Source organism: Gadus morhua, chromosome 10 (genome assembly GCF_902167405.1).
Source record: "Gadus morhua chromosome 10, gadMor3.0, whole genome shotgun sequence".
Classification (NCBI taxonomy): Eukaryota; Metazoa; Chordata; class Actinopteri; order Gadiformes; family Gadidae; genus Gadus; species Gadus morhua.
In genome coordinates, this window is record NC_044057.1 from 26,143,968 (window position 1) to 26,164,092 (window position 20,125).

The following is a 20,125-nucleotide window of genomic DNA, read 5'->3' on the forward strand; positions in this document are numbered from 1 at the left end:
TGAATGACTCTGCAGTGAGTCACCGTCGATGTGTGCGAGTGCAAACATTGTGGGGGGAATACAAGGGAAAAAAAACAGGACCGGGCAAAACTCTTATCGGCCTTTTACAGCTCAGGTTACAAAACACGCTGTTGGTTCTCCCGACAGGAGCAGCGCGACTCGGGCAACGCGACTGCAGTGTGGCGATCGCAGGACGGGAGAGGGCGGAGAGGGCCGGTCATGGGCAGGGAGTGAAATTTCTGGGAAGAGACACCGGGAAGAGATGAGGCGAGCCACAGGAGGGTAAGGAGGAGAGGACGGGATGAGATGCAGCTTCGTGCGGACCCAGAGCCACCGAGCGACCGGAAGAAGCCTGAAGGTCCTTCCAGTCAGACGCTCAGTACAGACTCTGGGAATTCCTGGAATTTCGCAACTATTCCGGGATTTAAGGCCACAAGGCTAGACAGGAAAGGGAGTGCGTAAGCAGAGGTGTTAAGGAAAACACTTTTGACCGTCAACATCGACGGTGAACACTAGCAGACGACAGTCACAGCTCCAATAAATTGATGAATCAATCAGCGAATGAGTAAATCGATCAAGACCGAACCAAGCCGGGGTTTGTTTGATGCAGGCCCTTAATGGTCTGTGAATGTTCATCTTGAGCCCAACATCAACTTAGCAGGCAAACCTCTAAAAAGCCTTTTCTTGTTTCGTATGAGTCAAATGAAGTGAATGAGTGAGTGGGTCTATGGGGGATTCAGGTTCTAAGGAAAAGACTCAGAGGAAAGGCTCCGTGCGAAAGAGCTGTTTCCGCGGTCACCGTATTCGGGGCAAGCCGAAGTAAGCGGTTTCGAGTTGTGGAAAGGAAATGACTCAGTGGTGCGGCCACGCTGCAGAAGATAGCTTCATGTGGATATCAGACGACCCTCAACGCTATTTCTGGAAGCCTATCTGCCCGGGTAAGATTAGACGCCGTTGTGCTAAAACAGCACAAAAATAATGAGATTCCCGGCTGCCCCCAGAAGTGAAATAATAACTAAAATGCTAAAAGAAAAACTGTTCCCAAAAAGGGAAGGTTCATCCCTTCCACTCTACTGGGAAAGTCTTCATGGATTCTGGATCCTGAGTTAATCTGCGGGCGGGAGGCGGACTGTGAATTATACAACATGGTAAAGGTCATAGTCCCACGAGGTGTTTGCTAACGCAACACCGTGCACGACAGTAATTAAGTGAGTTGATTCAACCCTCGACAAAGAACACATGCAGGAGGGTGGAGGAGGAGGGGAGGAGGAGGGTGGAGGAGGAGGGGAGGAGGAGGGTGGAGGAGGGGGGGATGGAGGGAGGGTTGTTTTCTCTACTGCTGTGGACATAAAACTAAACGACGTACGCAAATACCTGTTGCAGAACGTACTTCAAAAGCAGTCCTTATGCTTTACTCACCGGTGGCGTTGTTGCACAACGAGACATGTTTTACCATGTTGCTCACCACTCGCTGGCTCCTCCCCCAGTCCTCCTGACCCCAGCAGGGGGGCAGGGGACCGCTGAGCAAGGCATCCCTGACGGGCCAGCAGGCAGAGGACGTACTCGACCGGGGCTGGGACCAGCCTTACGTCAGCTCGTGAAAGTATGCCTCTCCTCATGTGTATGCGTGCGTACATGTGCGTGGGTGTGTGTCAAGGTGTGTGTGTGTGTGTGTGTGTGTGTGTGTGTGTGTGTGTGTGTGTGTGTGTGTGTGTGTGTGTGTGTGTGTGTGTGTGTGTGTGTGTGTGTGTGTGTGTGTGGGGAAGAGCATGAGTAAAAGTCTGAGGAGGAGCATGCTAGGTCGATTAGCATACCAACCATCTGCAGCGGGAGACCGGCAGGCGAGAGGGAAAACGTCACCTCCAGCGTGTGCTTTCAGGGGGAGAATGGAATTTAATCTCATCTCTCGCAATTCTTGTAAATTTCCACTCTCTCCCCCGGGCTGTGGGGGGAATCAGGCCCTCCTGCGACAGGCAACCGGGTCCGCTAACTCGCTAATAACTAACTAATGGGGTGGAGGATTCGGTCTGGGAGCAGGAGACTGCTGACAAAACAAGGACTTGACTTCAGCTTTCAGCACAGTGAGTGGAGAGCAACACCCAGTCCAGAGTTCAGTGGAGAGACTGCAGCTCCCTGAGATTAGTTCCCCTTTTGGGGGATTGTATGACAGACTTTCTGCATTTCACACAAGAACTTTATTATGTTGCCCATTTGTTACAAGCGACAGGAGATAATCTCCTGCTGGTTTGGTGGAACTTGGTAAGAACGATGTGAATAGCAGAATTACCTGAAACGGTAGATATGGTTGAAAGAGGCTGTGCAGAGGAAAAGAAACAGGCTGACCTGTGAATCGAGCGCTCACAGGAAATGCATCACCACGCGGTGGGTTCTGCTACTTCCTGTCTGTTAGACCACATTCAGAGAAAAAAAGAGACGCAAGTGTGGAAAGTTATTTCACTCCCCCTCTCGTTTGCTGAGCTACTCCGAAAATACTGTATTATTTTAGGCCTCAACATTTAGCCTTTAGTGAAAACATATGCAAGACACATTCAACTGTGAGATAGTCACAGCTTCCACAAAAAGCTTTATTTTGTAGTTCATTCATTCCTAATAAATACGTTTTTCATGTTCCTATTTTAATAATTACATTTCTTGCAATATAAATAAATAGCTAAATGCAATTTCCACCGAGGGATTCAATAACAACAAGACACCAACATACAAACAGAGGCCTTAACAGGTACAGCTACATGTTGATGAAATCAAAGATAACCTAAACCCTGTTACCATGGATCCAGCTAATGAGTTCACACGTTCAGTTAAGGAGCCACCCTTGCACGTTAACATGTGCACACAGACATTTAGCTCAGGTGCACATACACATTTGGCCTGGTTCACGACAACCATAGTGGTGAACTGCAAAGCAGGCCACAGGGCTGCAGAACGCACCCCCTGCCTCTTCTTATCTGAAACCCCCTCGTCCACAAAGCAAACGCACAAGACTTGAAAACCCACAACCCCAACCAACACAACACACACAACACTACTGTCTGCTTCGACAGGGGTGGCTTCACCCCCTCTGAACAAACGGAGCAAGCCCCACGTCCTTCGGTCTTACAGAACTGATCAGAAAACCCCTTGTCGTTCCCGTGGCAGCATTTCACAGATGCCTCTCCGTTTTTGGAGCGATGCATATAAGACCAGAGCTGTGTGGTATGAACGTACAGAACGGCTGTCCCGCATTTTTTCAAATGTCAGGGTAGCGATTGAATCATCCAATCACACGGAATGACTCCCAGCCACCTACATGCCACCAGGCCATGTATACAACTATAACTACATGTTCCAACATCATCACATTATGGCCCTTTGATCTATAACTACATCTAAGTCTGTTTGGCGAATACAGACAAGCAGGTCTTCTCTATCAGATGACATAGTAGAGCCATTCCACTAAGTAAACCACCTTACAGGTCAAAATATTTAGTTGTAAGTCTTCTTTTAAGTGGAAACAGGCCACATGTCTCAAGTAGGTAGAGGCCGTAAAGAGTTGTGTAAAGAGGTCAGGCAATTGAAGCAAGGTTTGAGAAAACACATCTCTCTCTCTCTCTCTACCCTTGATGTCCTCATGTTTTCACGTTTTTTGTACTTCTACTGTTAAACAGCCTTCTGGGAGTCAAACCAAGGTTTCAAAGCTGAATTTAGGCTTAGTTCTCGTCTTTTAGCGGACACACGTTTAGAGTAGGAAGGTTAGCGATGCGATTCGTCTGGAGGGCTTGTGCCTGTGACGATGTGCGAGCCGACTGCGTTGCATAATGGTTGTTCTGCATCGTGAACACACACACACACACACACACGCACACACTTCTTGCATTCATATTTTCAGCTCAAATTGTATTAGATGTTAAACTCTTGGTCTGAAAGTGTGTCATGAGCGTGATTGAGCACACCTTCAACAGGGCCTTGTGACATACATTCTTTGGTTCATCTTAATCAGGCTACTCTTGAATCAACGAGTACCTCTGCGATAGATTCACATCCACGACCTGCACATGCGGGTGTGTAATATAACTTATCAAATTCAAATTCATCTCTTGAAACTATCGTCTCGAAAGAAACGTGTTCAAACTGAGACACCTCATGACAGTCCAAGAACAAAAAACGAACCATTGTATCGAGCGCGTTGTGAAACGGCCCAGCTCCATCCCTCCCCTGTTGACACTCCTACCAACACGGACATGTCACAGCACAGGCGAGCTGGCAGAGATCTCAGGATGGGCGGAGGCGTCAAAACAAAACGCAAGCATGGCACCGACAACACGAAGCAAAAACCATTCACCCAACCAAGCGTAAAAATAAAACCCACGGTACTCAACTAGCACATTGTTGTGCTATAAATACGGTCTGACTGCATGTTTCCTGAGCCCCACCCAGCGCGAGGGTATACGATGAACAAGGCCACGAGGAGGCTCGGGTGGGAGCATCAGGCATGCGTGGAGGTGGCGCCGAACCGGGGATGGGGATGGAGGCGTAGCGGAGAGGAGCGCTGCATACCAAACAGGTCTGGACATACACACCGCCGTGTGTCCACCGGGGGAGAGGTATGCATGGGACGGCACGACCGCACGTTAGGATGGAGCAACCCGCCTTCAAACCCAATGGAACACAACTCAGTCGGTGTCGCCCTCTTCACAGAGGATTGATGAGGAGGTTTGTTTTATCCTGAGGGGAGCTGCCGGTGGATCTGGATTGAAACTCGACATCTACATCACGGTCGACATCAGATTCAGACAACGCATTCAAACACTTTGTTTCGTGTGTGTCCCCCTCAGGCTTTTCTGGCTCAGTGTCTCCATGTTTGTAAAGGACTTCAACTTGACAGCGCCTCCAAAAACCAAGAAAGCAGAGCAGCATGGAGAATGTTTCACTGATTCACAGGCTAGGTTACACGACGTTAGGCCGCCGCTTCCCGCGATCAGCGTCCAATGGCTGCTAATCTAATCTCAAAGCCACTAAAAAAAATATCTCCTCTGGGCGGCTAATTCCTTGGACTCAGGTGACGCCGAATGTACGAGTTTCTTTAAAGACGTGGGACTGAACCAACAGGTCCTTCCGATATACCATCAGTTATCGGAAGAATGCCTGACGTATAGCGTCTTTGTCAGAACGCCTATCATGGTCCTGTCATGATCACACAACCATTCAAGTATGCTAAAGGTATGAAGGAAAAGTAAAAGGGGCAACAGGACGCCTCAGCCCTTATTCAGCAGTATTTACACGAGAAATTATAAAAGAACAACACGGGCAGCACGTCACTAACTCACTTAATTATAGATAAGGATAATGTTCAAAGAATTGCCAGATATGATATAGACATTTGAGACTGCTAAGAATATCACCGAGGGAATTATGAGATGGAAGGTCGGGAATTGGCGCCTCAATCTCAGGGCAAAGGGACATGAACTGCCTGGTCAGGCAGACACAGAGGATGCCTCTGGTTACATAACAGGTTCAGTTGATGTTGTTTAGCAATGGAAAAATCGATATGATGTATAAAAGGGATAATTGAGGTAAAAATGCAATGCGATGATATCATTTAGAATGATTCATCGTTTTTCCTCCCTCATCACAAACCCTTGAGTCTCATAGCGGTGAGGCAGAGGAGTGGATGACCGATCAACCATCACTGGATGTAACCACTGGGTCGTAGTGCCACATAACCACTGGTAGCAGCCCCACTGTATCCCAGTGGCCACCTTTGCCTCCGCTCCAGTTTGGGCCGGGGCTTATCTCACCCTGATGAGAACCACGAGCAGAAAGACATAGGTAAACAAGGAGTGGCTGTTGCTCGGTGGCAGACGGAGGGAACGGGCCCGTAAAGACGGCCGTCTGGTGGGCGGGCAGCGGCAGGTGGGCCTCAGTCACTATAGAACGGCCTGTGCGTTTAACAGGCTGCTGGACGAGCTCGACAACAAGCCACAAACCAACCTGCATTCCCACGTATGCCGAACAGACAAAGGGGCGCGCCGCATAACGTCTCCTTCGTAACGTAATTATCCTACACTGAATACATCGAGGTGACAGCAGACAAACTGCACATCACCGCGGCCAGACTAGGACTAATTCTCAGCATTGTTTTCTACGTGAAACCAGACCCAGATGCCCTTCACGGTGAGATGAGCTGAGGCATGGCGGTTTATAATTTAAAGCTCAGAAGAAAGTCAAATGACTGTTTACTGGAGACACGTGTTCCACCGGGAGCTCTGGGAGTTATTTGAATGAAAGGTGGAGCAGAAAGGGAGGTTCACTTTAACAGGAGAACGATCAGGCCTGCCTGCATGTTCATCTCTGGGCCAGAATGACGGCTGTGGTCCCTGACCCCCCCCCCCCCCCCGATCAGAGCATGATATTATGCTGCATTATAAACACTTTTTGTTCAGCTGCACATCTGAAGTCGATGCGTCCGTCATGCGTCATCGTTAAAAAGAGAAACGACGTAAGCCAGAAGACATAATGGTAGATAGGGATAGTGTCTACTGCTGTCAACTGATTTTAAGAAGGTTTTATGACGGGTTGTGTATTTGTTTTCTGCCTCACGTCACTTATTTAGGGTTTGTTTTATGGTTAGGTCTGCTACCTAAGGACCTGGAAGACAGAGACGGCTAGTGTTTTGAAACAAGTTCAATGTTGTTTTATCGCTAGTCTTTACCTGAGCTGTGATGGTTTTATCTTTCAGCATCAAGAAAAACGGATTTAGGAATGTGCAGAATTAGACCGGCTGAATAAATGTAATGTACTGTCGTTATGCTTTCTCATCTTCTATTCCATCCATCAATGGAGTGTGTGTGTGTGTGTGTGTGTGTGTGTGTGTGTGTGTGTGTGTGTGTGTGTGTGTGTGTGTGTGTGTGTGTGTGTGTGTGTGTGTTTGCCTGCGTCGGTGAGCACATCTTGTTGATGAAACATAATGCAAAGTATTTCATTAAAAACACGTCTTTCGCCCGGATTTTCCATTTCAGTTGCAGTGAAACCACCATGTGCTGTTGTCGTTTCTTAGCTTTTTTCCTCCTGCACACTGTGACCACCACAAAACCAACATTGTGACATCTACATCTCAGCACTTTGAAAAGCCTCTGATGCTCTGAGAGCAGTTAGAGGCATAAAGTGCCGAGCTGTATTCTGGATCGGGTTCAAATGAAAGAAATAAGGCTAGGGTTACACATCCATAGTAATATCCATATGATGATGATGTCTGAGTGCTACTGAGACAAGCATTACTCAGCAGTGAGTGAGTTGTGACGCCATGACCATCCAAAGCCGTCCCTAGGCTCGGTGCTCACTGAAACTCAAGCCTCTGACTCCATTGCACCAGCCTGGAAGAGTCTTTGGCCAAAAGCCTCAGACGACACAGAACCAAATTCCGGAACTCCTTTGCAGAGATATTGAATATAATCATCTTATTAACTCCTGAGTACCTGTAAATACCTTTAATGTCAGTGTTTATGACATTGGTATCATAGGAGATGCTACACATTGTTGTCAATATTTTAATAAATCCTTGCAACCTTTCAATATAAAATCATCGTACAAAACTTAATAATAGTGCTTCATGCTGCATCCGTCCCATCGCGTACACAGTGGTCTTTAAGAGGTTAACGGAAACTCAGGTAAACCAGCACCATGAGAACCTGGGGATGAATAGTTCATCCCCAGATTAATTTATGAATATAAAATTTCGTCAGTCCACTGGAGACTGTGTGCCGGCCGCGTCTCTCCTCGGAGTCAAAGACTGGCGTCTGAAGCACTATGATGACATCATGCAGGGCGGAACCGACACGAACTGGAAAAAACCACGAGGCGAGTAGCGCGCTGGGCTGGAGCTGTGACACATCCGCCGGGCTGAAGGACACATGCATGTACTGTGTTCTTTCTGCCAAGTCATCACGGGGAAACCACCTGGGATAACAGCGGCCGCGGCGGCCATGTTGCCTCACAGTGGAACTATGGGTAATGGTTTGTTTGTTTAAAAATAATTAATGAGAATGAGAACAAGGTAGTGAAAATTATTATATGGTAGCGTAAACGTGCCGCCCAGACCTTAGTATATGTCCTTCTTTGACTGGATATTGTGGAGACATAGAGAACTATCTCTGTAACCGCGGTTCACGATTCTAATTGAATTGTGTCGTATCAGATCTGGGCACCTGGTCATTTAGAAGATTACATGTGATCTTGTGCAACTGTTTGATCAACCTGTGCCTGCAATATTTGCCTTTGCTTATGTTCCATTCTGGATTGGCCCATGTAAAGCTTTGTGTAGTAAATTATACCAGTGGCGATTAGTGTAGAGTTAGTGGCTTACACCCCCCTACACCCCCTGTCTGACTGGGACCGGCCTAATGTGTTGATACGTTGCATAACAAGCCCTGTGTGAGTGTTTTATCAAGAGGTGTGCCCTGATAGTCTATATCATCAGAATACCGGCCATTAAGACTCCTGGGAGTTGACATACACCCTGCCCAGTCCTGAGGGACTAGATGAAGAAAAGAAAAAGGGAATATTAGGGGATAAGGGTGGGAGGGGATAATTAGGTTTTAGGTTCAAGCGAAGGTGATGCTCCACAAGGCGTATCCATGGCGATGCCAGATTGCAATGGCCGCGGCCATTTTGGTAGCATAAGAGCATTTGGAATATATAGTATGTTGTAAGTCTTTTTTTTTCTTGTAGGTTTAGTAAATCATCTGGATATTATTTGTCATGATGGGGCATCGTTGTCGTGTTTGTAACTGCTAGAGCGCTTCTCATGTGAGACGGGACAAAATAAAGGCGGTTGGTTACGGTCTTCATATGTTCCTGATCTGACAGTACCACACTCTTCAGTGCTCTCAATACGCCAGAGTACCACCAACAAGAACTCCCATGATGCACTCTGATGAACAAGCCCAAAACCATGGTGGTTCTAAAATGTGCAGTTGAATGAGATGAAGTCATTCAATTTAAGAACCTTCAAGGCTTACTTAAGACTTGAGATCATATTTAGCCCCATCACTTCCAGCTCTTTGCGAATGCATACTTTAACACCTCCCAAAAATAATTGCAATACGAACATTCTCATTTGTAGTGCAGTCTAACAACCAAGGCAAGCCTCATTCTGCAGGATCGTGAGTTGTACTGGTTGGGTCTTTGGACGGAGTCCACTGCTGGGATCCAACATGCAGGCTCCATCAGGACAGCGGCCTGCCAGTCCCAGCCTGTTCCACATGAGACAGTTTCAACACTACCCTGCCGTTGCCCAATGAATGTTCTGACTTATTTACGCAGGGAGTCTGTTCTGCCTTGGTGTTGGCTCTGTGTTTCATGTGGACACACACACACACACACTGACACACACACACACACACGGGCACTGTAACAGATAATCACGACCACTTCTCCGTGCTAATGCGAAAAACAACAGTTGTTTAGTGGTTTGGTAATGCCTTGCTCGACAACAGCCATGAATCATAGCAGAAGAAGAGCAGAGAGCTAATGGTTATGGCTAATGGCTAATAGTTCTGCATTGTTTTGTTTGCTGTGTTTCGCTCACTGCCGCTCATACCGTAGGTTCTCATAGGGAGAACACAATGAAACTCGTCCTGGAGCATGGGTCATCCCTACGAATAATTCATCCTAATCATCGTCGTTCCTCCTCAAGGCATCTATCGTGCTGTCGATCCTATGATCCATCAATCTGCAGAATACCTGTGTTCCCCCCTCCAGAACACCCTGGGATAGCCTTGAAGGGGACAACACACAACATGTCGTGCGTTTCCCTTCCAGGCAGACATAAAACAGGTGGTTTCATTATCTGTGTCCTTAACACAGAACACAGGTTTTGTGTAACCCTCCTTTATTGGTAACCCGGTTAGAAACAGAGCGTGATGGGTAAGCCTTCTCCGCCTCACAGTCTAACTCTGAGGCCTTCAAGTGGCCAAATGTGGACCTGTAGTGGGGGAAGGAAACGCCCCTCGAACAGACTATAGTGTAGTTATGGTAGAATTGGTAAATAAAGAAAAACCAATGTGTGAAGCCATTGTCTGCCCTCTCCTCCTTTTCCTCCTATTTCTTACTTATCAGTCAGAGTATTAGAGAGACAAAGCCTGTGTGTGTGTGTGTGTGTGTGTGTGTGTGTGTGTGTGTGTGTGTGTGTGTGTGTGTGTGTGTGTGTGTGTGTGTGTGTGTGTGTGTGTGTGTGTGTGTGTGTGTGTGTGTGTGTGTGTGTGTGTGTTTGTGTGTGCGCTCGCTCCCACCTGGCAGCAGCTCCCGCCCGAGGCTTCATTTACAAGCCAAATCAGGGTGGGCATAAAAGATGATTAGACAGGCCGGCCGAATGCAAACTCATGCCTATTGGACACAACAGAGCCCTTCACTGATAATATCTCAGCCAGGGGTCCAGTGCCGATGGAGGTACAGGTGGGGAACACACTGGACCAAACCTCAGTGTGTTCTCATTCTGAACTCCTGTCAAGCTCGAGAAGAAGCAAGAAGATTTCGTACGTTTTGAGTCTCTCTTTCTCTCGGTCGTAATCTCCTTTGTTTCTGCCTCTCGAGGCCTCAAAGGGTGTACGTCATACATTTCAGCAAAAATCTATCTCAAATGCCAATAAGATGAAATCATCAACTGGCCTGGGAGATGGGGCAAGTTAATGTATGACAGGTATATCCAAAACAGGAAGGAGATGTCCAGGTTAAGGATTTTATTCTGGACTGTGAGGGTTTACTCACAGTATCAATAGAGACTGGGTGTGTTGTATAAATGTCACTTAAACCGGGCCAGTGTTTATTTAGTGATGTGTGCAAAACGTCTTTTGTGGACCACAAAGTTTGTCTGTCTAGAAACAGGAAGCATGCTTTTTATCTCTGCTGCAAACATGTTTTTTTTTCTCGGTTCACCAACGTTGAGCGCATTACTTTTTAACTCTTTCTTGGAAGACGAAAAAGAAGAATAAGAAGAAGAGAACTGGAACGCACAAGACTAGGATAGGTGCCACCCCACAACAAAACACTCACACAATGGATCATAGTGAAAACCTGCCAGACCCACGAATTTCAAGACGAGCAGCATTCTGCACTGATGAACCCATAAGATTGGTTATGGTAATGCGTGGCGCTAAACTTGCCTGACTCGAAGCGTCAACCCCTAATTCAAGAGCTGAGCTACAGAGAGAGGGGGACCCCCTTCTACAGAACGTACGAGGGCAACAGCACATGATTGTGAGCGATCGAACGGGGGAGAGCGGGAGAGGTGAAACATAATTGAACCAACCCATAATTGCTGGTATTGCTCCACAGAGAAAGACACATGTGGGCTGGGCCAGGGGGCTTGCAAACGCTGCTCCTGCCCTGGCTAAGAAGCACCATATAAGGTCACGGATTATAAGAGGAAAACAACATGGCAGGTGTATAAAAGAAATACAGTCCATGTGGATCATATGGAAGTGAAAAAACATAACATCACACGTGATTTCACGTGGCCTGTCGGTGACATGGTCGTAGCATTGCAAGCATTGGGTGTGATTTGCTATTTGCTTCAAAATACGGGTTGCTTTTACCTCAAGATCTGTCCGGCATACCCAGAGAACACACTATTTACTCTGGTCCTGTCCCGTGATATAGAATAGGACTAGGTGTGTCCTGTGCGTGCCAGGTCACACACTGAACCCCATTCTAAGGTGTGTTAAGGACAGACTTCAGGCGGCCCTTGCATCATCAGCGAATTCATCGTTATATTTCCGACGAACATCAGCAGCATAAGATACAGGAGACCCTCGGACCCACCGGGACGTGGACTCACCTCAGAGGGTCTGGGTCTGGGTGTCAGGGTCCATGGCAACGACGGTCAGATCTCTGGAGCCGCGCACAGAAAAAAACGGTACCAATAAAGATGTGAAGGGAACCGGAAAAAAGAGAAAAATAAAAAAAAAGGTAATCCACGGTTTGCTCTGGGAGCGGAGAGGAGAGCGCCCGGCTAAAGATGTGGACCAATGGCTGCCCTCTGCACACGTCAACACAATATAGGTTCTGGGGAAAGTCACAGAAAGAAGGCTGCAATGGCTGTTGTTAAAAACTGAAAAGGAGAAGTGTAGTGAAGCAACTTGTCCTCTCCCCGTGACTCACACAGCCCCGCTGCCATTGGTGGAGCAGCCTCAGGGTACGGCGCTCGCACCTGACCAATCAGGGCGCAGGACGGGCTCCGGTATTCAAATGGGTTCAGGTGAGCTGCGCTGCCGCTGCAGATTGGCTGCGGACGGGGACGGGGGGAGGGGAGAGGCGAGAGCAGAGAGGTCTAACCGGCAGGCCACACCTTAAACGACATAATAGATGATAGGAGGCTTGCTTGTTTTGGAGGAGGGCTCGAGTTTCCTCTGCCGGATCAGGGCATGAATACAGTTGAACAGGTATGCATTCACTGCAGACTTTGACCAGACAATGTGGGGCAATCAAGTTTATAGCATTTGGACAACAGGAGGATCCCGGTCCATATAATGGGTCGTGAAACGCCTCCCCTCCTGCTCGTACGTTCTGAATGCGTGTGAGTGGGGGAGTGTTTAGTAGGACGGGTCCGAGGCACTCGGGGGTTGGGCTCCAGGCTGGGCGGGGGGGGTGGATGGTCCGCATGAGGAGGTGGGGGTGGGGGAGGGGGAGGGGGAGGGGTTTGTTTTTACCCCCTGGCGGTAATACAGCCCCCACACCATCAAACAACCCTGATGTTCACTGACAGGGGGAGGGGGGGGGGAGAGAGAGAGAGGGGGGGGGGGGAAGAGAGGGAGAGAGAGAGAGAGAGAGAGAGAGAGAGAGAGAGAGAGAGAGAGAGAGAGAGAGAGAGAGAGAGACAGAGAGAGAGAGAGAGAGAGAGAGGGGGGGGGGGGAAAGAGAGAGAGAGAGAGAGAGAGAGAGAGAGAGAGAGAGAGAGAGAGAGAGAGAGAGAGAGAGAGAGAGAGAGAGAGAGAGAGAGAGAGAGAGAGAGAGAGAGAGAGAGAGAGAGAGAGAGACACACAGAGACACAGAGAGACAGAGAGACAGAGACAGAGAGAGAGAGAGAGACAGACTGTGAGGCTCAATACAGCAGCCTCACCTGACAATGTGTAAGCGTTTCTTAACCAAGCCTTATCCTAAGCCAAAGCACACATCAAACATGAGGTTCAAGAGCCATCCTGCTGTTCAGCTGAAACGATGTGTACAATAATCACTAAGTCCAAGTCCTTCAGCCACAGACTGTCTCTACGAGGGCCCTGAGATCACGTCGGGCAATCAGGGGAATTCATCTGTTTGGTTTACCAACCCTCCCTGCCTAGACCCACCGATATCTGGACGATCCTGCTTCAAATCAGGTTTGCAGGCCTAGTGTGTGTGTGTGTGTGTGTGTGTGTGTGTGTGTGTGTGTGTGTGTGTGTGTGTGTGTGTGTGTGTGTGTGTGTGTGTGTGTGTGTGTGTGTGTGTGTGTGTGTGTTTCTGAGTGTGTGTGTGTGTAGTATATAGTCAGCTTGCTTGATAAGCATCTTCATTAGAAGTAGCACTTCTGGCTGACAGGAAGAGGTAGTTTGTGGTAGATGCTGTGAGTTGCACCTTAAAGTACAGGTTTTTGTTTTCCGTTTCACGCAGGGGGTAGGCTGAATGTGGTCAAGTCAAAGTAATATTCTGAAATCAACAGCATGAGTAACATCCTGGGTTACTTAATACAAATTACCAAATTAATTAAAGCAATACAAACCTTACTCAGAACTTTAACCTTTGTTCCTTTTCTGTTCATCTGTAACAGATTCTATTTTAAGAGTAAATATTATTGGCTTTCTGACATTTTTGTACAAGGGGCCTACCTTAATTGAGATTACACCATCAGTCATTTGCTAGACATTACTACACAGAAGCAAGCAGGGATGAGCTAAGCGAACGTCAATGACAGCAGCACAGTCTCAATGATAGATACCACGGCCTGCGCCCCCGGGGACTGACCATGCAGTCTCACGCAGGTTCTCTGACGTCAAGAAGCCTTTGATTGTTTTTATAATGCGGAACTACGAGACCATAACTTAATAACTTAGGTAAATGAACCCGCTTTTAACAGACTCCTTGGCTGCATCGTCACTTTAGGCCAATCTGTTGTTTGATTGGCTACCCCCCCCCCCCCCCCCCCCCCACACACACACTAGCCTGGGGTCGGGGTGCGGACCGCTGCCCTAGAAGACACTTTTGACAGTGACCTAAATACTGAGCAGCAGACTCAGATTCCTTTTTCTACTTTCTCAGGCTGAGAGTCTCTCCGTTTATAAAGGAGTCCTGAAATAGGAAGCCATGGACTTTATTCAACTCTAATGACCCTAACGAAGCTGTTAAACTCTTAAACTTTGCAGCTACACCATAAGTTATACTGGAATATCATTATCACTAGCCTAAATGCTTTGTGTGCTGATTTTGCAGAGGTCTTAGCGTGTGGTTAGGATATCAAGATTACACTCAACTGTTTCAACAAAACTAATGAATATTCTTTCTCTGTTAAAATCAAGAGGAAATGCCTTAAGGATTAACAACCAATTATAATAACCCTGTAATAAAGAGCAGACACACAGATTCATGTCACAAATCCAATCTGAATACTCCAGAATGAATACACGATTCACAACATTTGAGGTGTTAATGCGCTCTGAGCTGAAACGAGATCCAGTCTGCTCCAAGGCAGGGCTCGTCTCATTGTGTGGGACCTTTGCCTCATGGCCAGAACGACAAACGAGCTGCAGCAAAACAGCAATAATGTGTGTGTGTGCCAACTATGTGACCCGGCTGACTAAATAAAGGGGCACGCCTTTCCTTTAGAGTCTTACAATTATGGCTGCTGCAAACAGCAGCTGAGAACGGGCCTAATAGCCAAGCTACAAACGGCCTTGTTTCACAACATGCCCTTACTGCGTGTGGTTCACTAGTGTTTAAGTGGAGCTATAGTTTGAAGCAGTACATGTGATGTTCAATGTTGATGATGTATGGTTCAACTATTCTAGTCTATCTTAGGATCACATAAATTCAGAATATTGTTTTGCAAACTTGTAGCACTACACGAATGTAAGACGAACATTTGAGAGGACGTTAAAGAACCTATTAGGTCTAGGGTTAGGGTCTATATCCCAGCTATGCAACTTTGTCAAAATTCCAGCCACAGTAAACTGATAATCCTTTGTAGGTCCAATATGCTTACACAAAAAGTCTGATGTTTGTCCTTTGTCGACTACTTGAATATAGAGAGGCCTGAATTAAAAAACCGGACCTGTCTGCATTTGGTTTTCCACTTACTGGAATGCAACACTGTTTCAACACTACACACACAATCACACACAAGAACTCTAACCCTAACCCTAACCCTAACCCAACCGGAGCATTCAGAAAGAACCTAGTTAGGTGTTGTGGCCATGCTGCTTGATGATGAGTTAAACATTATGGGTCTGAACCCTTTTGGGCTCCAGCATCCTTCAAAGGTAGAAGCACTCTGAAGGTCTTCCATGGTAGTTTCCAGTAACAAAGTATTTGTTGTTCAACAAGTACTAAAAAATGTGTACATTGTCGAGTCATTTTATGAATGTAACTCACCGAACTGTTAGAGACTATCACCGGATATGGATGGTTAAAAATAAATAAATACACTTTGGAAATGCCTTGAAGCCCTTTGAAATCCTAAGCAGCCACAGCCGCTGAGGGCCATGGGATGATCTCAGACGCTCGCTGACTCACAAGCCCTGACTGGGCCCAGCTTCATTCAGATAGAAATAACACAAGCAGTGTGTGGGTGTCTGACTTAGCGGACCTTGGTAAAGACACAACGCCCACTCGTGTTATTATACATTGGTGACCTTCTTCTAGCCGCTCTGAGCTCTCTCTGGGGGCTACAGGTCTGGACAAAATGAATTAACGTCATGTGTACCCTTCTCCCACGCCCGACACAGACACACAGACACACACACACACAAAGACAAACACAGAAATACATACACACACATATGGCAGAACATCACACTCAATTATACTGTCACTAAATTTACTCTGTGGAACACTACTGTTCACAATTTTCTGTATTGCCTCCACACACACACACACACACGCACATGCACGCACACATGGGAAAGAAAACTGAAACTAACAAGAAATTGGTTTTCAATAGAAAAGTCCTAAAGTGCCCGAGCTCATGGTTACAAAGGACACATTGGCCGGAGTACAATGTGTACTGAGAACTGATGATCTGAATGAATCTCATGTGTATCTGTAATGTGCCTTTATTGTGTCTAGATAAGCATGGCATGGTGAAACATAGCGTGGAGCACAGCACGGACAAGTGTCCATATGAGAGGTTGAGTCCTCTTTATAAAAGGGAACTATCTTTAGATTCTCTGACACGCCTTCAAAAGTGCCATTGAAACATTTACAACCTCTTTGGGCCTTTGAGATGTCAAATGTGCCGTGTTGGAATAGCGTTACACGCTGGCATGCATAAAGGGAAATTTGGTTACTATGTTTTGAATCAGTTACTATTATTAAGAACAACTCCTTAAGGACAAATTACATGTACTTCTACCACAATTAGGCATCCAATAATATAAAAAGATGCAATAACCCTCTAACAACGTAATTAGTGCTCTTACCATAATAGATCATCCTTATTCAAACTAATTCTATAAAAACGAATTAGTGTATTGCATAAATGCTTTACTTAAAAGTCAAAGAAATTAAATAAATATATAAAGTGTATCTTTTGATAAAGAGTTATCAAGGCCGGATAGGCTTGCTTGAAGCATTTCTCCGTCCTCATTGCATCGATTCAGTAAATCATAGGAACGTCAGCTATGACCTATGCGGGTCACATGGCTCCGGGAGCGAGCCAAGGGCTGGAATGAGGTTACAGGTGGAATTTCCCTGGTCTCCTCACCCGGCGACGTCACAGCCAATGACAAAGCTTTACTACTGCTGCTGCCTAGCAATCAGACACCTGAGGACCTGAAACTCAGGTGACATGCGCGGCCGGCCGTGCTCACACAGAAACCTCAGATTAAGGAACTTCACCATCGACGGTTCCTCTATGATCTTTCTAAAGAAAACGGTACAATCCTGGGTTTGTAGCACAAAAAACGAGAAGTACGCTTTGGTCTTTCACAAGTTGATTTCTTAATTTCGGGCGTTCTGCCGCAACACGACACTGCAATGGCCAAGGCACATGTATGTTGCCATCTTGTGGTTATTCATAGTATGTTGAAAAATACCAAAACGATGTTAACATTAGTGGCCAGATTAAATACATGTTGCTCCACGAAAATGGGACATCCATTTTCATTTTCTGTGTCTCCATACTTAACAATGTGTCCATTTTAACATCAATGGAAGCGACATCCTGGTTCGTCGCCCTAAATCCTGTTCTGAACCGAACAATCTAACATAAAACCCTGGTAGGCCTACTTCCGAAATAGTTTTTCGCACATCATTGTCTTTCTTTCAACCTACAGCCACTAAAAGAGACTATTTTTAGTCGTGGTATTATTAATATCCCTGCATTGCTCTTTATCCTGCCAGTGCACACAGCCAAGCGCTAATGGTCGATTCTGACCAGAAGAGCTCGGCCTCCTCTGGCAGAGCGGCTAAATCAATAAGCAGAGCCCCATTAGGGCGGGCGGGCAGTGCCCAGACGGAGCGAGCCGCGTAAGAAGATCCACTGCTCTGTGCACCATCTCAACATTAATATGTGCCCTGCACAATAACACACAGCACAGCTCCCCATTGTCTTCCGGCCACTGACACACTGCTCAGCTGCTCTGCACAGGGTGACATCACTGTCACATGATGAGTGCCAGGAATTTCATTAGCCTCTACCCAAAGTATTCTGTTCCCGGTTAGGCAAAGAAGAACCCTGGCCATTCAAATGCAACCGTAGCCGTAGCCTTGTATTTTGTTGTTTAAGTACAGCAGGACGCCAGTCAGACGGGTCACGCAGGGTTCATGCGGTGTGTGTTGTTGATTCGCCTCCTGGTTTGGAAGTCACTGCGAGTGAATTATGCATGACTTTGACCATGAGACACAGACAGAGGGAAGACAACACAGTTCGATGTTGGAGCAGAAAACCGAAGACACTTGTCAGGTTAATTCAGAGCAAACAGCCACCATCAAACTAAAAAATAGCCACTTATAGTGGGTAATCCGCTGGAGTGGAGAAAGCAGTTTCCAGTAATGTGCCAGGAAGGGGAGACTTTCTGGGAGGGGAGAGAAATTAGGCTCTCCAGCTGGCCTTGTCTGATATGGGCAAGGCCGCCAGAAGTCCCCTAGGCTCTCCCCCCTCAACCCTGCGTCACAAAGGCCTTTGGCTGGGGGGAAAAAGGACGAAAGGCATCCAATGGGATCCAGCCGGGTCGTCCCATGACACAAGCATCTCAACCGAAATATGTAAACATCTGGTAAACATTTGGACTGCCCTGAAGCGGGGTGATCAACAGTCTTGAGAGAACAACATTTCGCTAAACACAGCAGACATGTGTGCCGGCTGCTGGAGATTAAGAAGAAGAAGGACACAGAAAAAGATTGTATAGGGCTATAGTGAAATAGTTTTAACACACATGTTAGGACCATTCTCTGGACTTTCCTACAACGAGTACATTTGTAGAATTTCAAACAATATCTCAAATCCATTTTTTTATGTGGCTTAATGGCCATCTGAAACAGAAAGCATGTAGGATTGTAGGAATAATATAGCCTAGGATTTACATGACCTCCCAACAACAGGAGCCCATTCACAAACTGCACGTCACATGTCAGGCGGGTGGAGGAGACACAGACAGGCAGGGGGGCAGCAGCAGCTACACCCATCAGTGGAGTCACTTATCCCTGGGCTGTTCTCATCTGATGAAGGCAAATCAGGCTGTGGATCATTGCCGCGGTGACACCGCCACACGCGGTGGGAGTACATCGAAGATTAACTATAACACGTGACATTACCAAGACCTAAAGAAATTAACAAATATTTAGCAAACCGTCGAGTGTACTCTGAATTAAACAGTGTAATGAAATTTAAAAAAAAATACATACTACTCAAACATTTCGTGGCGTTCGTGGTTAAGTTATTTCCCATTAAACCAAAGACTTACCCTGGTACACAGTTGCGTCCTGTTCATGTATCTCCCAGCAGCCTGCGCCTTCTCACACCATAAGTCCTGGTCCGTCTCTGTACTCAATATATAGTCCCAGGTCCTTCTCTGAACTCAGTCACTGAGGTTTACATCCTCCAGAAACCACCCTGAGCCTCTGGGAGCCTGGCGGTAGCTCCTACTTTCCCCCGACAGCAATAGCTGATGCGTGGGGAATTCCTCGCAGTCACATTTTCCTGGGAAGTGATTGGCTGGCGGCCACCACGGCGCCTCTCATGCTCCTCTCAGCGTGGAGGAGGAGAGCGCCTCTGCTAGGCGTGCGGGTCTTGATGTTGTTCACTATGTTGTCTGCGCTATGGTCTCAACATGTTGTCATCACCTGGACCTGGACGTGATAAGAAAGGTGAATCTGTGGTGTCCACGTTGTCCCGGGAAGAAATCCGCTTGCGGTGCCTCTGCTACTTTGAGTGAGGATGTCAACTTTGTTTTCCCCATTGGGCGGGGTTTGCCTTTTCCTCATCAGCCACCCTGAGACATGACAGCTGTTCATCTGAGATACTTGAGGAGCTGAATGTGTATACTGAAGATACATGTTTGTGCTTGAAGTGATTAAATACGTTTTTTACATGTGTGACTTTTATATAGTGATGGAAATGTGTTATTGGCCATGATACCCCCAAAAAGAGACGTTCCCATACCGGGAGTCGAACCCGGGCCGCCTGGGTGAAAACCAGGAATCCTAACCGCTAGACCATATGGGAGACGAGAGAGAGAGGCCATTTTGGGTTAGATGTATGTAACCTATTGGGTAATTTCTACTTATTATAATAATTTACCTATTACTACTGAAATGTAATAAACATGTAGAAATTAGACTTTCTTCGTGTTTATATTTAAATAATAAAATAGGTGTAGTGCTTGGGAAGACGATGTGGCGTTACGTCAGTTAAGAGTCTTATGTTTTAATATCTGGTGATTTATAA

The 20,125-nt window shown here is 46.7% G+C and overlaps 1 protein-coding gene and 1 non-coding gene across 4 annotated transcripts in view; both read right to left on the reverse strand.

Annotated features, from left to right (window-relative positions):
* Positions 1 to 19,632, reverse strand: part of elf1 (E74-like ETS transcription factor 1) — a 43,499-nt gene extending 23,867 nt beyond the window's left edge. The window contains exon 1 of one of the 3 annotated variants that reach the window (XM_030367528.1): positions 19,143 to 19,632. The gene's annotated coding sequence lies outside the window, so the exon portion shown is untranslated. Of the gene's footprint in view, positions 1 to 11,830; positions 12,239 to 19,142 lie in introns of those variants that run through there. The other 2 variants (XM_030367527.1, XM_030367529.1) reach the window with 2 other exon arrangements.
* Positions 19,633 to 19,831: 199 nt separating this feature from the next.
* On the reverse strand, positions 19,832 to 19,903 carry trnae-uuc (transfer RNA glutamic acid (anticodon UUC)). Its single transcript has one exon. It is a non-coding gene; the product is annotated as a tRNA-Glu (tRNA).
* Between the last annotated feature and the right edge of the window lie 222 nt (positions 19,904 to 20,125).